Genomic DNA, 7858 nt, shown 5'->3' on the forward strand with positions numbered 1-7858 from the left:
CAAAGAAAACAAGATGAATGAGCTCATGGGAATAGTCTCAAGACATGATAATGTTTTGCCATGAATGTTGAATTAATGACTGGCTTCTGAATCTGGGGAGAAAAGATTCAAGGGGATCCTCTCCTTCCCAAAGACCAAAACCATTGCCCTGGGTCTTCTCCATGGCTGGGTCCTTTGCTATCTCTTTCTCATCCTTTGTGAATCTCTCCAAATCATTTTCCAGGCGGGTTCTCTGGGGGCAGGTGGTGAGGACCCTGTCCTTGCAGCCTCTCTCTGCCCTCCTTCAGGCCCCACAGATCCCATTCCCAGGCAGAGGCAGACGAGGCTGAGAAGGCAGCATCCTCCTCTGAAGAAGGGGGAGAAAAAGGCAGGAAAGCATGGACCCCTTGATAGATTCCAGAGGGACCTCCAGAGCACCTTGCTCCTCTGCAGAGTAAATAAAAAGGGTTCTGAGTCTGCCCTCATTGCCTCCTGCTGACCTCTGCTCCCTGAGCCTACCTGGCAGAGGGCCAGCTACCTCTGCACAAGGGAAGAAGGAACCCCACCCCCTTCCTCCCTCTCCTCAGGACAGAAGAGGGAAAGAGGTGACAGAAGAGGGAAGAGACCCACTGAAAGGGTCTTTGAGTGAAATTTGCAAATACTAAGTAAGGGGCTTTGAATGAAATTAACAACAAAATAAAAGTATACCCTTTCTCTGTAGAAAAAGAGCAATACGGAAGAAAATGTTTTTAAGAAACAAGATGTGACATGTAGAAGGTACTTTCTTATACAGGATGTGTTGTGGTTAACTTCAAAGGTTGTAGTAAAGTGCAGAGTCTGCATGTACAAGAAGGTACTTTGCATCAAAAGGTCAAGGGAGAGGGGCTGGAAAGAGGGACAAAAAATGTTCTTGTTTACTTGAGGTTATATTTGTTCATTTGTTCAGTCGTCTCCGACTCTTCGTGATCTCATGGACCAGCCCATGCCAGAGCTCCCTGTCGGCCGTCACCACCCCTAGCTCCTTCAAGGTCAGTCCAGTCACTTCAAGGATGCCATCCATCCATCTTGCCTTTGGTCGGCCCCTCTTCCTTTTACCTTCCACTTTCCCCAGCATAATTGTCTTCTCTAGGCTTTCCTGTCTCCTCATGATGTGGCCAAAGTACTTCAACTTTGCCTCTACTATCCTTCCCTCCAATGAGCACTCGGGCTTTATTTCCTGGAGGTTGGACTGGTTGGATCTTCTCGCAGTCCAAAGCACTCTCAGAACTTTCCTCCAGCACCACAGTTCAAAAGCATCGATCTTCCTTTGCTCAGCTTTCCCTAAGGTCCAGCTCTCACATCCGTAGGTGACTACAGGGAATACCATGGCTTTGACTAGGCAATGGATCTTTGTTGCCAGTCTGATGTCTCTGCTCTTTACTATTTTATCGAGATTGAACATTGCTCTCCTCCCAAGAAGGAAGCGTCTTCTGATTTCCTGGCCACAGTCTGCATGTGCAGTCATCTTTGCACCTAGAAATACAAAGTCTGTCACAGCCTCCACATTTTCTCCCTCTATTTTCCAGTTGTCAATCATCCTTGTTGCCATAATCTTGGTTTTTTTGATGTTTAGCTGCAACCCAGCTTTTGCGCTTTCTTCTTTCACCTTGATTAGAAGGCTCCTCAGCTCCTCCTCACTTTCAGCCATCAGAGTGGTGTCATCTGCATATTTGAGGTTGTGAATGTTTCTTCCAGCAATTTTCACCCCAGCTTTGCATTCATCAAGCCCCGCATATCCTCGCATGATGTGTTCTGCATACAAGTTAAAAAGGTTGGGTGAGAGTATGCAGCCTTGCCGTACGCCTTTCCCAATCTTGAACCAGTCTGTTGTTCCGTGGTCAGTTCTGACTGTTGCTACTTGAGGTTATATAATGGTGGTCAAAAGTCAAGGGGGGACAGCAGTCACTTGAAGGGTAGCATCTGTGTATGTTGCCTGGCTGTCCGTCTTCTTCATGAAGAAACTAAAAATAAAACCTTGTTTTTCAATCTCTTTTGGGACTGTCTCCTTCCTTACGTGTTCCCGTGACGACACAGACCTAAAAAGACCCAATTTAGGGCCTCTAACACCACCTCCAGCATTTGTATTCCAGAATGTCCCTTCACTCATCTCCCAAAGGGAAGAAGAGCCTTTTCCCCAGCCGGATGAATCGATTTAGAAAGGTGCTGAACAGACTGCACTCTGGCACCATGAGATGCAGGGCTCACCTTAAGAAATGGGGCAACAAAGTGGAGAAGAGCAAACCACCTTCTACAATGCAGCCTGAGCCCTGCCACATGCACAATGGAGGACCTTCTCACAGCGACACAGAGGCACTCCAAGTGGTCAAAGGACATTTCGTATAATGCCAAGTAATTATCGTTGTTTGTGGTTTTTCTATACATTATAACTCAAATTGGAATATGAACTAGGAACAGCTAAGACGATGGAACGTTTGAGGATTTGAACAAGAAGACATTGTTTTTATAAATTTTATTGTTTATTGCTTTTATGGTTTTTAAATGTATTGTGATTGTTTTTTGGGTTTTTTGGGGGTTTTTTTTGCTTTTAACCGATGTATGTATTTTTATATGGCATCTAATTGTGCCGATTTGTACGCCACCCTGAGTCACCTTAAGGCTGATATGGGCGGGATAAAAGTGACGTAAATAATTAATCTATATCAATAAAAATGTAATGTTCGTTTGTGGGATTAACAGAACTCAAAAACCACTGGATGAATTGACACCAAATTTGGACACAAGACACCTAATGTCCTTCACTCAAAAAAATTGCTTTTGTCATTTGGGAGTTGTAGTTGCTGGGATTTATAGTTCACCTACAATCAAAGAGCATTCTGAACCCCACCAACGATGGAATTGAACCAAACTTGGCACACAGTTCTCCCATGACCAACAGAAAATACTGGAAGGGTTTGGTTTGGTGGGCAGTGTCCTTTGGTTTTGGAATTGTAGTTCACCTACATCCAGAGAGCACTGTGGACTCAAACAATGATGGATCTGGACCAAACGCTACATGAATACTCAATATGCCCAAAAGAGAACACTGGTGGAGTTTGGGGAAAACAGAATCTTGACATTTGGGAGTTGTAGTTGCTGAGATTTGTAGTTCACCTACAATCACAGAGCATTCTGAACCCCACCAACAATAGAATTGGGCCAAACCTCCCACACAGAACCTCCATGACCACCAGAGTGGGCCGCAGCAACGTGTGGCAGGGGACGGCTAGTTAATAAATAAATAATAACTGTATTCTCAATTTTCTCCTGACATGATACATAAATGATAGCCAGATGAATCGGGCTTTTGCTTCTTTGTCCTGTTCTCTCTCAAGACAGAAACAGGCAGTGTTCTTGGGAATACAACATCCTAAAAGGGACACAAAACAGTCATAATTTTTATCATTTCATTAATCAGCGTCCTGCTTTTCTCTTAATAATGAGACTCAATGCAAAACAACATGGAAACAACAGGAAGCCTTGATCGCAGGCACGGGGCAAACTGTGGCCCTCTGGGCGTTTTGGACTTCAGCTGCAACGTCTGGATTTGGCCTCACAGCTCAAAATCCAGGTTTGTTTGGGTTTTTTTTGCCTGAGAACAAGGCAAGGAGGACCCTCTTCCCAATCCCTGTAAGAGAAGCACAGGCACAGACATGTGAGGCTGGGAAGGAAGGAGCAGTCCTCTAAAGAAGGGGGAGAAGGAGGCGGCAAGGAGTGCAAGGAACCCTTGGCCCGCTTCACAGGGGCCTCCAAAGCCCTTCCTGAAAGAAACAAAGGGCCTGAGCCTCCCTCCTTGCCACCTCCTTCCCTTTCCTCCACTTTAGGGTAAGTGTTTGGGGTATGGTAAGGGTTAGGGGTACGATTAGGGTTAGGGTTTGACCATTAAAGAACTCTCACATTCCTTCTATAATATCTGTGTTCCGTTCTCCGTTGCACAAACAGCACTCCTGAAGGAGCGAAGCGGAAACAGCGTAACGCTCAGAGCTTCCGGACTCAGCTATCATACTATTATCCTGTGCTGCCTGAGCCTGCTTGCCTGAGGCCCCGGCCATCGGCTAAGGAACACTAGGGAGCAGCAGGGATTCCTCTAGGCCAGTGGTTTTCAACCTTCCTAATCCCGCGACCCCTTAATACAGCGCCTCACGTTGTGGTGACCCCCAACCATAAAATTATTATTACTGCTACTTCCTGATTGTAATTGTGTTACTGTTATGAATCATAATGTAAATATCTGAAATGCAGGATGTATTTTCATTCACTGGACCAAATTTGGCACAAATATCCAACAACAGCGCTCCATGCTGTCATGTCAGCCACATGACCTTGGAGGTGTCTATGGACAACACCGGCTCTTTGGCCTAGAAATTGAGCACCAACTCTCAGAGTTGGACACGACTGGACTTAATGTCAGGGGAAAACTTTTGCCTTACCTTACCCAATATGCCCAAATTTGAACACTGGTGGGGTTGGAGGGAGAATTGATTATGTCATTTGGGAGTTGTAGTTGCTGGGATTTATAGTTCACCTACAATCAAAGAGAATTTTGAACGCCACCAATGATGGATTGGACCAAATTGGCACACAGAGCTCCCACGACCAACGAAAAATACTGGAAGGGTTTGGTGAGCACTGACCTTGAGTTTTGGAGTTGTAGTTCACCTGCATCCAGAGAGCATTGCAGACTCAAACAATGATGGATCTGGACCAAACTTGGCACGGATACTCAATATGCCCCAATGTGATCACTGGTGGAGTTTGGGTAAAACAGACCTCGGCATTTGGGAGCTACTGGGATGTATAGCTCCCCTGCCATCAAAGAGGTCGGAAGGGTGCACAGGGAGCGGACAGAAAGGCTGCGGTCATGGCAAGCCCCCCCCCCCTCCTGCGCCCGTCCAAACTCAGAAAGGTGCATTTAGAACTGTCTGCACTTTCTCCTATCCCAAAAGGATAGGAGAAACTTTTACCTTACCTTACCAAATATGCCCAAATTTGAACACTGGTGTTGCTGTTGTTGTTTTTATGTTGTTTTTGGGCTTGGCCTCTTGTAAGCCGCACCGAGTCCTGCGGGAGATGGTAGCGGGCTATAAGAAGAATAAATCAAAATAATAAATAAATACTAGCTGTACCCGCCACACATTGCTGTAGCCAACTTTCCCTCCCTCTCTCCTTCCTTCCCTCTTGTTCTTTCCCTTCTTCTTTCCTTCTCTACCTGTTTCTTTTCTCGCTTCCTTTGCTCTTCGGTTCCATCCTTCCTTGTCTCTTTCCTTCCTTCCTTCCCTTTCTCTTTCGTTCCTTCCCTCTTTCATTTTTTTATTTCATTCTCTCCCTCCTTCCCTACTCTTCTTTCTCTCCTTCCCTCCTTCTTTCCCTCTTTCTCTCCCTTCTTCTCTCCTTCTTTCCTTCTCTCCCTTTCTTCCCTCCTTCTTCCCTTTCTCTCCTTCCTTCCTTCTCTACCCTTCTCTTTCCTTCTTTATCTCCTTCTTTCCTTCTCTGCCTTTTTTCTTCCTTTCCTTCTCTTCTTCCCTCTTTCTCTCCCCTTCTCCCTTTCTTTCCTTCTCTACCCTTCTTTTTTTCTTCCTTCTCTCCTTCCCTCCTTCTTTCCCTTCTTCTCTCCCTTCCTTCTCTACTTTTCTTTCCTTCTTTCTCTCCTTCCTTCCTTCTCTACCCTTCTCTTTCCTTCTTTATCTCCTTCTCTACCTTTTTTCTTCCTTTCCTTCTCTTCTTCCCTCTTTCTCACCCCTTCTCACCCCTTTGGCAACTCACTCCTTCTCTCCTTAGGAACCCATCCTGGCCCAAGATCCTCAGGAGATCCTTCTCTCATTTTGCTCCCATTGCAGGCACAGTTGGGAAAAACATGAGGGACTTCTCGGCAGGTCCCCAAATCTGGAATTCCCTGCCCAAGGAAACCAGAATTGTTCTCTCAATGCTGGACTTCCCGCAGCAGGCTAAAACCCTTCAGTTAAGACAGACTTTTGAAGAAAGTTTTTAACACCAACACGAGTGCTGTGTTCTATGTAGAGAACAGGTTTTTAAATGGCTTAAAAGGACGAGAAAGAGATAGCAAAGAACTGTGAGATCTCCTTTCCTGTAGTTTGAACTCACAACTCCGAGTCCTCGTTTCAAATACAGCAGAAAACAAGCCTGCTCCCTCTTCCTTATATCTTATAGTAACGAATGAATAAGAGGACTCCACCCAGGCACTAACGTGGTTCCCCCACAACAAAGTTCATATTTACAACCTGAAAGATAACTTAATGATTCCGTAGCTTCCAGGCGTGGATGTTTCTGAGGAGAAGAGATGACAAGTTTTCCTCAGGAAAATAGATGACAGTTACCTCGCTCTCCGTCTCTGGCACAGAGGCCTCTGAGGAACCCCTAGGCCTCAAGTGTTCGCCGGTTGCTGTTTAACTGTTGGTTGATGAAAAGTTAATTGGTTGAAAGTATAACTGGAGATAGATAGTAAACCAGCACTGGTTAAAGTATAGACTTGAAATGGCTTCTAAAAGCCTGGTACTCTGGGACCAACGGAAGACACGTCCTGCTTCTAGAATTCCCTGCTGGACTATGATTGATAACGGCTCTTTTTACCTCAAGCAAAAGGGGGCGTGGCCAACTAACTGACACAAAATGGCTCCCTTTTCTTCAGGCAATTTCATTTACACTCTGGGTCCTTTACATCATGCTGGCAATAAGTTAAAATAAACAGTTGCAATAAATAATACTCATTGAAAGCAATTAAAAAACTAGCCGAGGTAAAGTGTCATTATCAGTTCCCTTTGGCCTTCTCTCAGGCTTCTCCTATTGACGCAGCCTAAAATGGCATTGGCCTTTTCAGCTGCAGCATCACATTATTGGATTGTGGTCGACGAAGATCTCTTTCACAGAATCCTAAAGTTGGGAGGGACCTCTAAAGGCCATTTAGTCCAACCCCCCTCATTTTGGCATCATGTAGGGAAAGCACAATCAAAGCACCTCTGACAGATGGCCATCCAGCCTTAATATTAACATGAATAATAATATTAATAATAATAATAATGTTGGAAGGGAGCTCTAAAGGCCATCTAGTCCAACCCCCTTCATTCTGCCTTCATGGAGGGAAAGTACAATCAAAGCACCCCTGACAGATGGCATCCAGCCTTAATATTAACATGAATAATAATAATAATAATAATAATAATAATAATAACAACAATAATAATAATAATAATAATAATAGAAGAGTTGGAAGGGAGCTCTAAAGGCCATCTAGTCCAACCCCCTTCATTCTGCTTTCATGGAGGGAAAGTACAATCAAAGCACCCCTGACAGATGGCATCCAGCCTTAATATTAACATGAATAATAATAATAATAATAATAATAGAAGAGTTGGAAGGGAGCTCTAAAGGCCATCTAGTCCAACACCCTTCATTCTGCCTTCATGGAGGGAAAGTAGAATCAAAGCACCCCTGACAGATGGCATCCAGCCTTAATATTAACATGAATAATAATAATAATAATAATAATAATAATAACAACAACAATAATAATAATAATAATAATAATAGAAGAGTTGGAAGGGAGCTCTAAAGGCCATCTAGTCCAACCCCCTTCATTCTGCCTTCATGGAGGGATAGTACAATCAAAGCACCCCTGACAGATGGCATCCAGCCTTAATATTAACATGAATAATAATAATAATAATAATAGAAGAGTTGGAAGGGAGCTCTAAAGGCCATCTAGTCCAACACCCTTCAATTTGCCTTCATGGAGGGAAAGTAGAATCAAAGCACCCCTGACAGATGGCATCCAGCCTTAATATTAACATGAATAATAATAATAATAATAATAATAATAATAATAATA

Source organism: Anolis sagrei, chromosome 2 (genome assembly GCF_037176765.1).
Source record: "Anolis sagrei isolate rAnoSag1 chromosome 2, rAnoSag1.mat, whole genome shotgun sequence".
NCBI lineage: Eukaryota > Metazoa > Chordata > Lepidosauria > Squamata > Dactyloidae > Anolis > Anolis sagrei.